We start from the raw sequence: 19,255 nt of genomic DNA, 5'->3' as shown, positions 1-19,255 counted from the left end.
GAGAGATGGCTCAGCAGTTAGGAGCACTTAAAAATCCAAGTTTGCTTTCCAGCACCCAAACCAGGTATCTTATAATCACTGGTAATTCTAGACCAAGAGGATCTGACACCCTCTTCTGGCCTCTGTGGGTACTGCATATACATGGTGCACATACAGACAAGCAAACACATAGACATAAAGCAAAAAAAGGAAAGAAAGAAAAGAAAAGAAGGAAATAAAAAAGAAAAGGAGAGAGGGAAGTAAAATACAACATATCTACACAACAAAATATATTTTTTGCAGTAACAACAAATAGAGGACTAATTGATGCACTGTAAAACATGGATGAACCTTAGAAATCATGCTAAGTGAAATAAGCTTATCATATAAGGCCACGTGTATGAACTCTGTAGAATAAGCAAATCCACAGAAAATGAGAAGTCAATTAGATCTGCTCATGGATGGGATGTCTGGGCAGGCAGAAAGGAGCAGGAAGTAGAAAGTGATTATTAGTAGAGTTTCTTTTAAGGAGGACAAAATATTCTCAATTTAGGTGTAATGATTGGCCTTACAAAGACAGTAAAATAAGAATCACGTATCTTAAATGAGTGAACTATATAGTACATGTGCCATATTTCAATAAAAACTACTTTTAAAAATGTATATGGGGGAGGGGGACTAAATCGATGGCTCAGTGGTTAAGAGCATTGGCTGCTCTTCTAGAGGACCCGGGATTCTGGAGAATAAACAAAAATTTGCTGGGCAGGTATGCAACAAAGGCCTTTCTAGGCAAGTAGAACAAATGTAAATTTAAGACTTGAATATACACCACACAGGCAATCTTGGTATAGCTGGGAGGTATACTGGAGAGTCTTAATAATCAGGCTAGAGACTTTATACTTCATCCAGCAGACAATGAAATATTTGAAGTTTGTTTGTTTGTTTTAAAAGGTAGTACAGAATATTCTGGGGTTTAGATGGCTCATGGATAAGAAACAACATGTCAGAGTTGGAATGGCATAGTTTGGGAGTCAAATATCCAGGGTTTAAATATTTAAGTTTATTTTTCTTAGAATAAACACATTTTCCCCATTTCTGTATATGTGGTATGCCTATGTGTGTATGCATATGTGTGTGTACAGGGCCATGTATTTGGGGCATGCATGTAAAAGCCACCCAAGGTTGAGTTTCAGGTCTCTTTGTGATATGAAGAATGTCTCTGGGCAGCTCACTCTGGGAACCCCACCTCCATCTACCAGGTCCACGCAGCTTTCACACGGGCCCTAAGCTCCAGTCTTCATGCTTGTGCAGCAGATGCTTGAACCCAGATGTGCTCTTCATAACTGCTGAGGGCTAGGATGCTGTCTGTCCCACTCATCCTTGTCTCAGTGCTTGGTGGACTGCCTAGACAGTTCAATGTGATGGATGGATGGATGGATGGATGGATGGATGGATGGATGGATGGATGGATGGATAGACGAATGGATGAACAGACAGACAGACGGACAGATGGACGGACGATGACCTCACTGAACCCAATCTCATTTGATAGACATTCTAGACACACTTCATGATCCCTGGCACGCTAGTTATACAGTGTGAGCTCTTCAAGGTTGGGTCTCTGAGTTCTGACCTTAAATAGGTTGCTTGGCACAGGACGGATGATCTATGTGGTTACTTCCTTTTCCTGCTCTAGAGGGTTTTCTTAAGTCTCAAAACAGAAAGCATTACTTTGGCTAGCAGGAGGGCACCTGAAGCTATAGGGACGAAAGGCTTCAGGAGAGTAAAAGAGGCAGGTGGCAGTGCCCATTATCTTTGCCTTTTATTAAAGCAAGCCATGGTGTTCTCGGAGGCAAACACACAATCTGAGTCATAAGCTAGAGGATGAGAGAGCATCCACAGCCCCTTTTCAGCCTCTGTGGAATGCCGACATGCAGGGAGGAGTCCACAGAGGTGAGGTAGAAACTCAGCTGCAAGCCTTGCATATAGGTGGGAAGGGAAAGATTGGGTCTTATTTCCTGAGCGCTCTCCCCCCACTTTACCTGCCACTTCTATTATCTCTGCTCTGGTCAGCAGAGTCCTTCAGAGCATGGTATGTAAGGGCTCCTCAGTCTCCCAACCCCCAATTCCTACAAGGTTTCCCCCTCCTTTTCTTCATCCCTCCCTTCTCTTCCTGCAGAGCTTCCCTGGAGCCATAAAAATAAAATAAAACACAAACACCCACAGTCCAGGAGGAGGGCGTCAGACAGATAATGGGCATTTTATATCTTTTTATGACACTCCCCATAGGCAGCTCGGCAATCACAGTGCAATAAAGGCAGGCATGCAGCTTGCATAGTTAAACAACTGCCGGGTAATTAGGCACAGCAAACACACCACTGGGGAGGCCTCAGGCCTGCTCTGGGATCTGCCTGCAGCCTGCCTGCCTGCTTATAAGCAAGTAGGTGCCAAGGCCAGGGATAACCAAGAGAGTAGTCATAGTGCTAGGGCCAGTCCACTGCCAGCTCCCTGAATGCACACCAGGGCACATGCCTGCTCATTCCCAGGAGTGTCGCTCCATCAATTAGGACAACCTAGGGTAGTGTGTGAGTAAGCATAGACTATGTAAGCCTGTCTGCCTGCTCACATGCCCCCTCTGCCTCTTGTAAACTTTGACTCAGTGAAGAACTTCATTAAACATGAATTAGTTGTTAAGAACACAAGCATGTAAACACACACCTTCTACTTTGCACTCACCACTTCTATAACCTCCAACCTCTGCCACCTATATCTGCCTATGGCCCCACTCACCTTTCCTTTTGGACCAGGAGCTCTGTACAGGTAAAGACCAGGTCTGATTCACCAGGTCTGAGTTCAAATGCCCTAACGCACATGGCTTCGGAGACCTGGGTGGCTAGCAGATGACTGCAAATACAGATGTCCTTGAACAGGCAGCACATAGGCCACCTACTACCCAAGGCTTAGGTCCAATCAAGTCAGAAGTCCTCATAGAGCTAAGAGCACCAAGGTTCCCAGTCCATACACATACTGTCTGATCCTGCTGTAGGGACCCAGCCAGTCAGTTGAGAACTGAGAGGTAACTAAAGGCTAGCTAATGGGTCAGAAACCTGCTAAAATCCCACTTGAAGATGGAAGAAGCCAAAGCTCCACTCCAGGAGTCATCTGGATCAGCTAAGCTAAAAACTAACGAGACTAATAAACAGGACAGATCAAAGGCCAGAGGAAGGCCTGATCTCTCTGCTTGTAGAGTACTGAGAGCCCTTTCCCTGCCCCTCCCATCCCTCAAAGAATCTAGAGGACAACAAGCTTCTAGCCTAGACACTCCTAGTAAAGCCCACACTAATGACTCTCTGCTCCACTGACAGCCACCTCAGACTCTGACAGGTGCCAAACTTCCACACCACCTTTGGCCTAGCTCTTGACAGATGCCTGGCTATATCATGCCTCTCCTGAAGTAGTTCCAATGTCACAGAATAAAGCAAGAGGGGGAAAATAAAAGGCCTTCCTTCTCTCATCTGCCTTGTGCTGGCTAGTTTTATGTCAACACAGCATAAGCTAGAGTCACTGCAGAGGAGGGATCCTCAACTGAGAATTTTTTTTTTATATACAAGATCAGGCTATAGGTAAGCCTACAAAGCCTTTTCCTAATTGGTGACTGGTAGGGGAGAGCCCAGCTCATTGTGGGTGGTACCACCCCTAGGCTGGTGGTCCTGGGTTCTAGAAGAAAGCAGACTGAGCAAGCCTTAAGGAGCAAGCCAGTAGACAGCACTCTCCATGGCCCTGCCTCCATTCTTCAGCTCCTGCCTCCAGGTTTCTGCCCTGTTTGAGTTCTTGTCCTGACTTCCCTCCATGATATGGAAATATAAGCAAAATAAGCTCTTTACTTCCCAACTTGCTTCTAGTCATGGTGTTTCATCCCATTAATAGTAAGAAAGTGACTAACTGAGTCACTCCCCTATCTCTCTGCTATAGCAAAAGGAGGAACCTAAGATGCCATGAACATACACACTGGCAAGGGCAGAAGGCACTATGAGAAGAAACTGCTCTATCCAATTTCTTTACTCATTAGCTAAAGAAACCAAAGCTCCAGAGCAAGTGACCCAACACCAGAGAGGGTCTGCTTTAAGGTTTCATGCAGGCCTCTTTGTACTGCACCATGCTGCCCTCTAGAGTCAAGGACCTCATCTGCCCACTGCCAGTACCTAGAGACAGACCACAGACCCTACACATCCTTGGGATGTGAGGCCAATCCCTATCCTTCCCAATGCCCTGACTTTTATACTGATTGTCTTAACTTTGTGGTGGCTGCTGTGGTTTGTATCCAGCTTAAACCAGGACAGATAGCAGCGCTGCCTTCAGGTAGTCTCTGCTACTGGGCAAGTGACAAGAGGGAAATTATGGAAGGAAAGGCCTGATCTATATCTTCCCGGTCACATGCAGGCTCCTAACCTAAGTTTCTACTTCAGCACCAGAAGGCAGGGCCTAGCACTCCTCGCTGAGTAGCTGTGAAGACCCTGTGTGCTGTGGCCCAGTGCACTGGTGCTCTGTTACACTGACAGCCATGCTCAAGTCTATCTTAGCAACCTCCAGGACAGTGTGGCAGGCACATAGGAGGCAGGACTGTGCCTCCTGAAATTCCAGCCTTGACCTTTCTACAACTCCTCCCAGTTTTCAGGGTCTAAAGTAGCAACAAAGTAAAGGAAGGGAAAACAAAAACCAAACCCAAGGAAAAGGCAGAGTGACCGAGCTCCCTTAAGAGCAAGTGGAGGAGCACTGATCCCTCCTGGCACGCTCCTGCAGCCATGCCCCACCTTTCCCAAAGAGTTTGTCATTCTTCCACAGTATGGACACCCGAAGTGGCTCCTGAGATTCCCCACTGCCCTCTAGCTCTGTGAAAGCAGACTAGATTCGGACTGGTCCCTTCTTTAGGAGGCTCAGGGTTTCTCAGAGTGATGGACTAGGCCACATGAAATGAGCAGAACACATGGATTTGGAGCTATGCTAGACTGGTAGCTGCCCCTGAAGGTCAGAATACAAAGTCTATGTTAGAAAGGCCCTCAAATGACCAAGCAGAACTCCCCACGCTGTACTCCAGAAAAACCCAGAATGAACTGAAGAACACAAGGAAAAGGTTCACTGTGCGACCTAGCCTAGGAGATTACCTTCACTGGACAGGATACAGACAGAACAGCAGCCAGGAGGGACTGACAGGCCCAGAGGTGGGCCCGGTGTAACCTTCCACAGACAACACTGCAAGAATTCTGGGGTGAGGTCCACTGCAGAGGACGCAGGCAGAGGACAGACTCCTGCCACCCTTAGCTGACTCCTACCCCTACTCTCCCACCAAAGATACAAGACAAGGTAGGCACCCAGAAACTGGTGTGACAAGGTGCCCATCCCACACAGAAGAGTGTGACACCTTTCTAAGAGCTTTACAGACATGCTCAAACAGATTCCCCCAACCCTATCCCCCATGCTGAAAGGATGCAGCTTTCTCCCCAACAGCCCCGGGCTGCCTACCGCTATTGCTGCCTACCGCTGCTGCTGCTGCCTACCGCTGCTGCTGCTGCTGCCTACCGCTGCTGCTGCTGCTGCCTACCGCTGCTGCTGCTGCCTACACCTGCTGCTGCCTACAGCTGCTGCTGCTGCCTACAGCTGCTGCTGCTGCCTACAGCTGCTGCTGCTGCCTACAGCTGCTGCTGCTGCCTACACCTGCTGCTGCTGCCTACACCTGCTGCTGCTGCCTACACCTGCTGCTGCCTACCGCTGCTACATCTTGGAGCTCCCTGGCCCACAGGTCTTCGCCCCTTTGCACAGACAGACACGGTGGTTTCCTAGAGCTACTGCCCTTGCTCCTTTCTTGGTAAAAAGTACATAAAACAAGCCTACACTGTAGCTGACCCATGAAAATCACTGCCGTACTCCCTTGATCTGGCCAGCAGTCTCACACCCTACGTGCCCTGCTTCTTGTCCCTCCCAATGCCCCCTGAAAACTTATACATCTTCAGAACTCACCCCAGGAGCCTCTTTGCTAAAACCTTTCCTGACTTAGTATCTCACTACCTAAGCCCCAATAAAAATAACTCAGAGCATGGACTCTGGAGTGCGGGCCTTCATTCCAGTGCCTGCTCTACCACCCACTGCTGCTGGCTCTGGAAGGGTATGAGCACTCAGTGCTTCCATTTCCTCATTTCCCTGTAGGGCAGCTGGGGACCCGAGGAGCTGATGCTCAGTATTTAGAGCCACATCTGGTTTTGTTAACTATTATCTCCACTTTACAAATACAGAAACCAATGTTCAAGAAAGGTTAAATATCCTGTCCTTATAAAGGTGACAGTTAACAAGGAACTAAGCTGAATATAACTCTATTTCCACTGAATATTTCCTGAGATGACAGGCTGACTGCTGCTCCATGTACACTGAGGGTGACACAGTACAAGGCCAGTGTTGAACCAATCTTCCCCAGGATGAACTTGCTGGGGAGCACCTCTCCATAGTGCCTGCGAGCAGAATCCTACTGCTTACCTGGACTTTTGTCTCCTTGATGTCTCCTCTCCCTGGAACCTGCTCATCTCTGCTGGGTTTATCAAGTATGCTCATGCCTCATTCTCAGGTCAACTCTAAGACTAGGATACTACATTTCTTATCTTAGAGAGGATGCTGGGGCATGATGAAGTTAAGTGATCTTCCTAAACCCCTACAACTACTAAGTATAGAGCCAGGATTCTAAGCCAGCAGTTTTTTATTGGTCCAGGGAGAGAGTGGCTCCAGCTCAGAAGGCTGGTTGGCAGTGACATTACAGAGCCCAGTCTGACCCACCAGGCTCCAAAGCTCTCTCTAGCATGATTGTGTCGGGCTTGCGAACCACTTCCCTACATCCCTAGGATCCAGTATACTCACTAAAGGAAGGGCAAGTCTTACAGACAGAACGACTGTCAAATCAATCCAAGTCCTCTCAGTTTGATGTGCACAGTGCATTTCTCTACACCCACATTCAGTAATGCTGTGCCCTAAGGCCTGCAGGGAAGCCAATGTCCAAGATGTCTGCAGACACCCCTGAGATCCCACGCATTCTGCCTGCCTCACAGCTCTCCATAGCACACTGAGGTGTCCTTTCCAAGCCACTGTCCTGATACTTGGCTACAATCTCATAGCAGAGAAATGTCTTTTGAGTTGGAGTAACTGTTCAAAGGTCAACTGCAACAACACAAGGTCTCATTCTTTCCATGCCCCAAGTCCCATGGATACTCAAGACCAGAGCCTAAAGCAAGGAAGACTACAGAGTGGGGATCTATGCACTCACTGCTCTAACCCCTCTCACCTACCTGTCTAAGACACATACACTTGACTCAGGATTTACCTCTTCCTGGCTGTTTGACTGCAGGAAGATGCTTAATTTCTCTAAACCCATGCTTGGCAAAATCCGACAGATATTTGTCTACAGCAGTCTGACTCGATGTGGATTCAGTTACTACTCTAGAATGCCTACTGTTAGGGTTCAGGCCGGGTACTGAGACCACAAGGACCTCGCAGGCTAGTAGGAAATACAAATGTGCAACTGTATGGTACACCTTGCCCAAAGTTCTAAGCCATAGGGAAAGAGGTAACAGATTCCTTTCTACTAGAGGGGTGTGTGTGTGTGTGTGTGTGTGTGTGTGTGTGTGCATGATAGAAGGGCTTACATAATGGGGTTCTGAAGGATGAACAGGAGTTTTCTAAATACACTAAGAGGAGAAAATAAAACGTAAGGGAGCAACGTAAGAAGCATAGGCAAACAACTATGTATATCTGAAAAGCAGCAAGAAGTTTGCTATGTTTTGGGAAGCAAAGAAGTATAGATACCAAGATAGCATGAGCTCTGTCGTCCAATGTAGCTCTATCTTAAGCTACACAGCTTAAGGAAAAGGATGGGCAAAGCCTCAGCAGCCACCCTCTTGGCTCCAGTGCTCTTCCTGTCAGAATGCGCACCCTGTGACCACAGCTTCCTGTGCCTTTGATTTAAGAGTTCCTCTCCTGGCCCTGACAGTAAGGCATTTCTGTCCCACAGATTATAACTCACTCTGGGCTATTATTCAGCTCCCCAGCCCTGGCCCTGCTGCAGTTAGTCCAAACATAATATCCTTCATGCATATATTATCTGTCTCCCTATTATCTGGAATCATTTCGGAATTAAATTTCAGTCCTGCAATATTGGCTTCAGGAGCGGCGCGCTTTATGGGCTAGTCAAAGGTTAGAATACCAATCAAAATAACAGTGCCGATGCAGCGAGACATTTTAATATTCCAAAACCCGGTAATTGTAAAAGGACATAATATTTTTTCCCTGATTACCCCAAAGGCAACACATGTTAACAAGGCAAGGGAAGGAGTGAAAGGAATTTCAGAGTTCAGACAGCTGTAAGACATATTTAAAGGAAAAGCCCAAGCTGGGCACTACAGCATGGGGGCAGGGCAGTGAGAAGAAAGAAGACACTCCCTGTGGCTCTGGCAGCTGATACTAAAAACCAGGTTTTCCCTTCTCTACTTCTGGACTAGAATTCAAGAGCTTAGCCCCAGGCAAACATAGTGCAGAAAATGGGCTGAGAGGAAAAGAACTCAAAAACCAGAGTCCTGAGGCCTGGGTTCTGGGTCCCACTCGTGGGTCAGCAACCGCTGCTCAAAGCAGCCCAGCTACTCTGAGCTTCTATAAGCCAGCTCCTGACCACAGACCTGTGCTCTATCTACCATGCCCTCATTCCTACCTGGGGCTATGTGTCCTGCACTCTATGCTTAGTTAGCCTGCTTGCTCTTCAAAGATGGTTAGAAGTCTTGAATATCCAACCCAGACTGTATACTGGCCATGGACAGCAACCTGCTTTTGGACGGTCCTAAAGACCTGAGCCACCATCCCCACCTGGTTCTTCCCATAGGACTCAAAAGTCTGCCAGTAGTGCAAGCTTCCATCTCAGAGCACTGCAGGGCTTCTGGGTACTCACATCTCTGTTTTCACTTGAGGTTTGCTCTTGTTTTGTCAAATGAGCTTCTCAACAGTCCTGGCAGAGGGGCTTTGCACTGGCCCCACTCAGCCCCCTTCTACAAAGGGTCCAAACAGCAACCTGATGAGCATGCTCTGGATCACTCCTGACTGCTGGCTTCCCTGCTGGCTTCCCTGCTGGCTCAGACACTCACTGAAGCATCGGATCTACAGCACCAAGACCTGCTGACCCGCTGTCGGCCCCCAGCAAAGAACTTCATTAAGGCCGAGAACTTATTCCTCCAAAAGCCCTTAATTTATTACTGCACTGATTGGGACTCTGAATGCTCCAAGGTCAGAAAAAGTCACACTCAATCGTAGACTCCATTGCTCCCTTCAGCAGTTTCTCCTGCTACCCCCTCCCAAAGACAGTCGGAGAGACAATGTTTCTTGGAGAGACCGCAAAACTCTTTCTCCTCTTCCTCTCTACTCTCCCTCAGATGTCTGGCCCTAAGCTCACCCTTTCAGAGCACACAGAAAGCACAGCAGGTCATAGAGTACAGGTAGCAATCCAAAAGTAGTGCTACAGTCTACACCTGCATTTATCTGACTGCTCAATCCTAGACAGTCCCTATCCCCCAAGTGCAGAACAGGATTGGATAACCAGCCTGCTTGTCCAACTCAGATTCCTCCTAAGGCCACCCAGGCCGGTTGTGGCATGAGAGGGAATTCCTGACAGTTATGAATATATGTACACATAGCTGCACAGGTTGGTCTGCATATACATAAAACTGTTTATATATGTGTAGGCATACACGTATACATTCATTTATACCTATGTGTCATGCATATGCACTGGGTAAAGCCCATTTTCTGTATTCATGTGTATATCCATACATCTTTCTGGATGTATTTCAACCAACCCTTTTGTTTCATAATTCCTAATTTAGAACAACATTCTTTCTACTCAGCCTTAATCATTACTTCTGTGGCTGTACTTTAGAAATTGCCAATACCCCATTCTTTTTAAATCATTAATTCAAATATGCTACTTCTTTTTTTAAGTCAGAGTCTCATGTAGCCTCGGCTACCCTCAAACTTGCTATGGATTCAAGGGGTCAAGGTCTTTGCCTTTCCCTCCCCAGCATTGTTGGTGCGAGGTCTGCATGCTGGTGTGGCTAGCACTTTACCAACTGCCCCACCTCCCTAGTCCTTTTTGTCTTTTTGAGATAGAGTCTCACTCTATAGCCCAGGATAGCCTGGAACTTGCAGTGAACCTCCTGCCTCAGCCTCTTGGGTGTTGGGATTCTAAGCAGTAGCCACTACACCCCACTGCCATCTCACCCTGCCATCTGGCACACTCAGCTGAGCCTACTGCACCTGCTCCTCATTTCAGCAGGACCCACCTGCTTTGTCCACAACCAGCTGAGCCTTCCTCTTTTCAATATCCATCTTAGATCCCCAGTCTGTCTTGTCAATTGCTATCCTGACAGTTATCCTTTAACTCCCTGTTCTTTTTATCACAACTCCTTACAGAAAAACTCCATCCCTGACAAACCTAAGTCCCCCTTTCTCCACACTGACCCCCAATCTGCTGAGCTTTGCTAAGAAGGATCAGACCTCTGAACAGAGTGGCTCTGCTACAAAATATTATCACTGACCTGACTGGACCCTCAACACTGCCCCTACTCCTCTGCCCTCAAGTTAGCTCCCACGGTAACTTACCAAAGGGATGCAACCCTCTCTTACTTCCCGTGAGCCCTCACAGACCTCCCTATTAGTTGCCAGCAAATGACTTACCTATTTGTCTCACTGGGAAAAACAAAAGTCACCAAGCCATGGTTGTTTTTTGATTTTTTTTTTTTTTTGTCAGCTTTACACAAACCTATATACATCATGAACAAGGAATCTGAATTGAGAAAAATGCCTCCATGAGGCTGGCCTGTAGGCAAATCTGTGGGACATTTTCTTGATTAAAGAAGGATGTTGGAGGTCCAGCCCATGGCGGGCAGTGCTACACCTAGTCAAGTGGTTTTGAGGTATAGAAGAAAGCAAACTGAAGAAGGCATTTAATAAATCAATAAGCACTGCTCTTCCACAGCCTCTGCTTTCTGTCCTTGCCTTGGCATCTCTCAATCAACTGTGACTTAGGATATGTAAGTCAAATAAACACCTTCTTCCTCCAAGTTGCATTTGGTTCTGGTCATCCTCAGGGCCATAGAAATCAAACTAGGATAGAAACTGACACCAGGATCATGGGGTACTGTTGTGATAGACTGGGCTATGTGGGAGGGCTGTTACAAAGATTTTGGAAATTTGAGTGTTTGAAGCTCACTGACCTGCTCTGTGAGAGTCTGGAAGAGGATGTGGATGGAGAGCAGAGCAGATAAGGAGGATTAACTCATTTCAGAGAGAAGTCTCTTCACAAACTTTAATGGAACTGTTTATGTGATACTACAAAAGTTATTTTATTAGCCTGTTTTATTAAGTTATATTTACTCACTTATTTGTGTTTGTGTACTTGGGGGTGTGGGCAGCTAGAGGACAATGGGCAGCTGGTTCTCTCTTTTCACAATGTAGGTCCTGGGGATCAAATTCAGGTCATTAGACTTGGCCAGAGGTACCTTAAAGCACTAGCCCATCCCACCAGCCCTGTTAATGTGATATTTTGAACTGAGTAAATGTAGTTCTGGTCATCAGGGACTAAAGAGTCAGCTGTGGTTAAGAGGAGATGAACATCATTAAGACAAAATTTTTTGAGAGTATTTCCTCAGGGCAATACTCTCCTGGCAGGCAAACTTGGTAATGTTTAAAAGTCGTCTCCCACATATTTCTTGTTTTGGGAACATGAAAGCTAAAAAGAATTAAAAGGGTCATGAAGAAAAGCTAAGGCTTGGCACTGTGTCAGGGTTGGAGTCACCAAAGAGGTCACTGGTGAATGGACAACAGTCTCACCTGCCCAGCGTACTGTGATGCCAGAGTTGTGGGATGAACAACAAATACAGGTGTGTAGTACAGCTATTTGTACTATGGATGGCAGAGACTGAGACATGGTGCTGCCAAGGTGCCCCTAGAGTCCAGGAGGTCATGAGTCCTGGATACAAGTAAAGGGATACAGTATTATTTACACTACTAGAGTTTGATTTTGCCTTTATTGTGAATGTACCCTGGCTTTTCCTTTTTGGAGTAAGAAAGATATAACTTACTTTATATTTTATAGGAGCCCACATTATAAGTGCTGGTCTAACTGGATGTCTGCATGTAGAAGAACGCAAACAGACCCGTATCTATCATCCTACACAAAACTCAAGTCCATATGGATCAAAGACCTCAACATAAAACTGGAGAAAATGGGTAACTGCCTTGAACTCATTGATATAGAAGACAAATTCCTGAACAAAACACCAATAGCTCAGGCACCAAGATCAATAATTAACAAATCAGACTTCATGAAACTGAAAAACTTTTGCAAGGCTAAGGACAACATCAATAGGACAAAACATTTGCCTACAGAATGGGAAAAGATCTTTACCAACCCTACAACTGACAGAGGGCTAATATCCAAAATACATAAAGAACTCAAGAAAGTAGATACCAACGAACAAAACAACCCAATTAAAAATTGGGGTACAGAGCTTAGCATAGCATTCTCAATAGAGGAATCTCTAAATGCCAAGAAGCACTTAAAGAAATGTTCCACATGCTTAGTCATCAAAAAAATGGAAATCAAAAAGACTCTGAGATTCCACCTTATATCTGTCAAAAACTCAAGTAATAGCACATGCTGGTGAGAATGTGGAGCAAGGAGAACACTCCTCAGTTGTTAGTGGGAGTGCAAACTGGTACAACCACTTTGGAAATCAACTTGGCTGCATCTTGTAAAACTGAGAATAGCTTCACCCCACGACCTAGCTATACCACTTGTGGTGGTTGGAATATGCTTGTCCCACAGGAAGTGGTATTACTAGGAGATGTGGTACTGTTAGGAGTGTGTCACTGTGGGGGTGGGCTTTGAAGCTCTGCCCAGTGAAGAACAAGATGTAGAACTCTCAGCTCCTCCAGCACCATGCCTGCCTGGATGCTGCCATGCTTCCTGCCATGATAATAATGGACTGAACCTCAGAACCTGTAAGCCAGCCTCAATTAAATGTTGTCCTAATAAGAGCTGCCTTAGTCATGGTGTCTCTTTACAGCAATGGAAACCCTAACCATTGACACCATTCCTGGGCACATACCCAAGAGATGTGACACTATACCACAAGGACACTTGCTCAACTATGTTCATAGTTTTATTCATAATAGCCAGAAACTGGAAACAACCCAGATGTAGCTTAACTGAAGAATGGATAAAGAAAATGTGGTATACCTACACAATGGGATACTATTCAGCTACTAAAAACAAAGACATCAAGAAATTTGCAGGCAAATTGACAGAACTAGAAAATATCCTGAGCGAGGTAACCCAAACCTCATCAAGACACATATGGTATGCACTCACATCTAAGTGGATATTAGCTATAAAGTTCAGGAAAACCATGCTACAATCCACAGACCCAAAAAAGCTAAGTGGTAAGGAGATCCCAGGGGAGAATGCCTGAATCTTATACAGAAGGGGAACAAAAGGAATGGGGGGGGCTGGGGGGAAGATCAGGTATGGGGAGGCGGGGTGGGAGAGGGCTGGAAGTGAGAACGGCAATGGACGGACATCTTTGGGACAGGGGAGGTTCTGGAAGTCTATGAGGGTGACCGTAGCTGAGACTCCTACCAGCAGGGGATATGGAGACTGAAATGGCCACCTTCTGTAGTCAGGCAGAACTTCCAGTGAACGGAGTGGTATACCAACACGCCCATAAAACCTTCAACCCAAAATCTGTCCTACCTACAAGATGCTAAGGGATAAAGAGGGAGCAGAGATTGAGTGAATAGCCAACCAATGACTGGCTAATTTGAAACACATCCCAAGTAAGATATGAGATGTAAGATATCCTTGACACTATTAATAATGCTTCCCTATGCTTATAGACATGAACCTAGCATAACTATCTCCTGAGAGGCATCATCCAACAGTAGATGAGGCAAATGCAGAGACCCACAGCCAAACATCACGGGGAGCTGGGAGAGTCTTGTGGAAGAGTGGGAGATAGAATTGAGAGAGCTGGAGCAGTCAGGGACACCACAAGAAGTCCTACAGAGTCAAATAACCTGGGCCCATGGGGTTCACAGAGAGTGAACTACCAACCAAAGAGCATGCAGGGCTGGACATAGGCCCCCTACATATTTGGAGCAGATGTTCAGCTAGGTCTTCAAGTGGGTCCCCTAGCAACTGGAGCAGGGGCTATCTCTGGCTCTGTTGCCTGCCATTGGATCACCTCCCCCTAACAGGACTAGCTTAGTTGGACCTCAGTGAGAGAGGATACACTTAGGCCTGCTATGACTAGATACCCCAGGGTGGGGTGGTACCCAAGGTGGGGGTGGGGGTGGGGATTCCCCTTCTCTGAGAAGAGGAAGAAGTAATGGGGGTTGAAATGGAAGGACAGAAGGGCCGGGGCAGAGCACAATTAGGATGTAGAATGAATGAATAAATGAATGAGTAAATAAATAAAAAAATACTTCGGATTTTTAAAGAAGCTGTGGATATTTTAAACTGGACTCTTAAAGTGTTAGAATTTTTAAAGACTGGGACTTCTGAAAGTTGGAATACTGATATGAGATCTTGGGGATGAACAAGAAAGGAAGGGTTATGGTTTATAAGTACTATGTTTGTGTATCAAATTGACAAGAGGACAATTGTGTTGATTAGCTTGACATCTGAATTGAGAAAATGCCTCTGTAAGACTAGCCTATGGGCAAGTCTGTGGAACATTTTCTTGATTATAAATATGGGAGGGCCCGGCCCACTAGGGCAGTACCATCCCTGGGCAGGTGGCCCTGGAGTGTATAAGAAAGCTGATAGAACAAGCTGATGGAACCCATCAATAAACAGTGTTCCTCCACAGCGGCTGCTTCAGTTCCTGCCTACAGTTTCCTGCATTGGCTCAGTCAGTGGACTGTGACTTGGGATATGTGAGCTAAATAAATACTTCCCTTCCCCAAGTTGCTTTTGGTTTTTTGTTTGGATCTGGTTTTGTTTTGTTGGTTTTTTATTTCTCAAGACAGGGTTTCTTGGTGTAGCTCTCGCTGTCCTGGAACTAGCTCTGTAGACCAAGCTGCCTCAAACTCACAGAGCTCCCTCTGATCCCCATGCACGTGCCTTCTGAGTGCTGGGTTTAAAGATGTGCACCACCACTGCCTGGCCCCAAGTTGCTTTTGTTTACTGTCTTAGTCAGTGTTCTATTGCTGTAAAGAGACACCATGACCAAGGCAACTCTTCTAAAACAAAGTTTTTAATTGGGGGCTTAGTTACAGGTTCAGAGGTTTAGTGCATCCCATTATGGCAGAGACCATGGGGGCAGCCAAGGGTGGTACTAGAGAAGTAGCTAAGAGCTACCTCCTGGTCTGTAGACTGAGAGAGACTGACAGCCACCCTGGCTTGGGCTTTTGAAACCTTAAAACATTTTCTCCAGTAAGGCCACACCTCCTAAACCTTCTCAAGTAGTGCTGCTACTCTCTGATGACTGAGTATTCAAACAAATGAGCATCTGGCAGTCATCCTTCTTCTAACCACCAGGGTCATCATCTTCACCACAGCAAGAGAAAGCAAACTGAGCCAGAGGAAAATCACCTCAGCTTGGCCATCACAAATCAACAAGCCTGCTGACATGGATTTGCACCCATCTTTGCTTTTTCTCCTGTCAGGATGAAGTAGGGAACAGTCTTCCATCTCCTTTCCCCTTCTTAGGGGCATCCCTAATGATTACTTCTCCTTTCTGCACCTTCAGCCTGGCTGGCCTTGCATGTCAAATCCCACCTCAGCCATGTAAGGGAACATCACACCTCTTGCCTGTTCTCTCTTCCTCAGAGTCACAGCTCTGAACACATTACAGCTCTCTTACCTTCTTGTTTCCTTATCTATGCCCCAATCACTTGCTTTATCCTCATCTTTATTCTGTACTCACAAGCTCTTATGAGCATCAGTAGGGTCCAAGCCTCAGTTTCCATATATGATTGCTTTCATGTTACCCCCTTTCCTTGCCTCCCCCCGCCCCAGTCTGTCTGTCTTTCTCTCTGTCTCTGTCTCTCCCTGTCTCTCTCTGTCTGTCTGTCTCTCTCTCTCTCTCTCTCTCTCTCTCTCTCTCTCTCTCTCTCTCTCTCTCTCAACTATAAACACCTACCTCGGCCTTTGGGATACAGCCCTCAAGTCCCCTCTGTGTCTGTACTGTGAAGTCTTGGTCTGAAAGCACCATTACTCTATGCTCAGGAAGGCTGTGAGGATTAGACAATGTAGTACTGATGGCAAGTATCTGCCCCGGGGCTGTTCAACACAAACACAATGCAAGTACACAAAAAAGCTGAAGTTTTATAATGGTCATTATGGAACATTAAAAGACAAAATGCGTTGGTGCTGGAGATATGGCTCAGTGGTTACGGCCACTGGCTGATCTTCCAGAAGACCTAGGTTTGTTTCTCAGTAGCCCTGGGAAGCTCATATCCATCTGTAACTCCAGTTCCAAGGGACGAAGCCCTCTTTTGGCTTCTGTGGGATCTGCACACATATGGTACACACACATACATGAAGCCAAAACACCATACACATTAAAAAAATGAGAAAGGCTTAAATTTTTACTTTAAATATAACATGAAATTATTTTATCAATTAATATATCCAAACATCATTTTAAACATGACAGCAGCATAAACATTAGCATATGTTTTATCCTAATATCCTAAGATATTGTCTTTTTTCAGACTAAGTCTTTTTTCAGATTAAGTCTATATTAATACTTAATATCACATCTCAGCTATGAAGCAAAATCTTTATCAGAAATATTTTAGATTTTGAAAAATTAACCATTTAAAATGTAGCATCTCTAATTCAAGTACCTTTAAACATACCCTAATTTTCTCAAGTAGATTTTTAATTCAAATTGACTAACAGTTAATACAAATTAAGATTCATCTCTCAGTCATACTAACTATATTCCAAGTGACCTACTGCCACATGCACAGATGCTAATGTCTGAATTTCCATCCTCCCCAAACTCCATGCTAAGATTTAACTTCTACTATTACAGTAGTAAGAGACGGGGCTTTTAAGAGACCGTTAGGGCATAGGAACTGCCCATGTGAATGGATCAGTGCTTTGTTCCAAAAGGGCAATGGTTTAAGAACAGAGCTCCTGTCCTCTGTGTCTTCTGTACTCTCCTGTCATATGAAGCCTTCCCATGATGCAACAAGAAGGTCCTTACCAGATGGTGCCTCTGGAACTCAATTGTCCCTGCCTCCACTACAAGTGTGAGCCAAATAAGTTTTCATTGTTTATAACTTATCAAGTCTGCAGTGCTTTGCCAAAGCTTCAGAGAACGGACGCAGGCAATGGGTGTAGAACATAGCTTGCAGTCAGTAACTAGCGTCTATTTCTATTACACAGCTTCCCCCTGACTCTTCCTTCTTTACCTGGCTACCATGCTATCTCAGGGTTTCACTTTACTCTCATTTTCACCTTCTATACACTTCTCTGGCAATACCATGTATCTCCACACGTTTTCAGTAGTTGTTCATATGTAAGGACTTGTCCCGACTCAGTACCTCTTACCAGACCTTATCCTTTAGCACTAGATGGTCAACTACCTCTTCAACAGAGTCATAAGAATTGCTCAGATGTCTAAATTTAACAGTCCCAAACCGAGTTGTTCTCTTTACCTTAAGCTTTTCCTTCTCCTCACACAGAAAATTCATCCTAATTTACCCACATGCTCAATTATAAACTCTAGGGCCTTACAGGCTACTTCTTTCACCCTAACTCCATCAACCAATCATCATTTCCTGTCTGTTACACAGTCAGTACTGCCATAACACTCACTTTCAAAGAACAAATTTGTCCCAATGTAACTGATGTATTAACAAATAATTAAGTATAATGCCAATTTTGCATTTGTTTCTGTCATGTTTCCCAATGATATACTAGATATGTCAGGTGTGATAGTACATACCTCTAATCCCAGCACTTGAGAGGTGAAGGCAGGAGAATTTCAAGTGCTATGCCACCCTGAGCTACATAGTGAGACTCTGACTCACAAAGATAGAGGAGACAAAGGAAGCTAAACTCAACTGCACAGAGAACCCTGTGCGATCACTTAAAATGCACACATGCATATCTACAACAAGAACACCATGCATGTTATAGCCACATCCCATCCTTCTGGTTACAATTTCCTATTGGATTGCAATTCCTTATCCCACCACTTCACAATAACTCACCAACTATATAGCCCTTCTTATATCTATTTCTACATGCAAACTCTAGACCTTTGGTTTATTTTCAACCAAAGTAAAGTGCTATATTTATTATAGTATTTATGTATTTCTTAATCATTTATCTTTTTGTTTTGTTTTGGTTTTTGGTTTTTCTCTGTGTAGCCCTGGCTGTCTTGGAATTCACTCTGTAGAGCAGGCTGGCCTTGAACTCAGAGACCACCTGCCTCTGCCTCCCAAGTGTCCCACCACCTGGCAGACATCTGTTTCTTCGCTATGCTACTATGGAGTTTCTGTGTGCTACACACCCTAGGTCACTTCTTCTGCATGACTTTCCTTAGTGTAAGAGATTTTGTTGTTTGGTTTGGATTTTGAGACAAGGTCTTACTCTATAGCCCAGATTGGTCTTTCACTCTCAGCTCTGGCTAGCCTTGAAGTAAAGACAATTCTTCTGTCTCAGCCGTCCAAGTGCTGGGATTACAGGCCTGTGTGGCCACATCCAGCTAGGTTATAGCATGAGGCTCTGTCTTAAAACAAAACAAAAAAAGCAAATGAGATAAAATTTTCCTTTAGTAGCTCCGGTTTATCCTAAAAGTAAGATACAAGCTCCAGCCTCACCTTCTACTTAATGGTACCTCATGCGGCTTTCCACTTCTCACAACCCTAGGCTTTGGCAATCACTCATTCAATAAATGACAATTAAGTTGCTCTGTACTGTGAGCCATCCAATGTAACAGGGACAGAACAATTAACAAGAGGCAGAAATTCTGTCTTCCTGACTTTTATAAAAAATAGGCTTCTCTTCACCTCAGGGCCTCACCATATGCTGCTTCCTAAGGTTGGCCAGTTCTTCCTTCAGTCTATAATTTAGACATCCTTCCTCAGACTCTACTTCAATTCAGTTCTTTATTATATGATCTACAACTTTGAACTGTCTGAACAGGTAATTGAATAGAAATCATATGACCTTATA

General features: G+C 45.2%; 2 protein-coding genes across 13 annotated transcripts in view; one reads left to right on the top strand and one right to left on the bottom strand.

The window, feature by feature from the left end:
* Dmap1 (DNA methyltransferase 1 associated protein 1) overlaps window positions 1-12,293 on the top strand; it is a 62,356-nt gene extending 50,063 nt beyond the window's left edge. The window contains exon 12 of the mRNA XM_031378369.1: window positions 12,152-12,293. The gene's annotated coding sequence lies outside the window, so the exon portion shown is untranslated. The remainder of the gene's footprint in view (window positions 1-12,151) is intronic.
* Window positions 1-19,255, bottom strand: part of Eri3 (ERI1 exoribonuclease family member 3) — a 127,768-nt gene that overhangs the window by 41,437 nt on the left and 67,076 nt on the right. The window contains exons 10-11 of one of the 12 annotated variants that reach the window (XR_004121025.1): window positions 18,671-18,809; window positions 16,122-16,342 (exon numbers count right to left, since the gene is read on the bottom strand). The exons of 10 other annotated variants lie outside the window; for them this stretch is intronic. The gene's annotated coding sequence lies outside the window, so the exon portion shown is untranslated. Of the gene's footprint in view, window positions 1-16,121; window positions 16,343-18,670; window positions 18,810-19,255 lie in introns of those variants that run through there. One more of the 12 variants, XR_004121024.1, reaches the window with a different exon arrangement.

The sequence above is a fragment of the Mastomys coucha genome, unplaced genomic scaffold (assembly GCF_008632895.1).
Source record: "Mastomys coucha isolate ucsf_1 unplaced genomic scaffold, UCSF_Mcou_1 pScaffold18, whole genome shotgun sequence".
Taxonomy (NCBI): Eukaryota; Metazoa; Chordata; class Mammalia; order Rodentia; family Muridae; genus Mastomys; species Mastomys coucha.
Note: the sequence above shows the minus strand (reverse complement) of the source record. Positions and strands in the feature narration are given on the sequence as shown.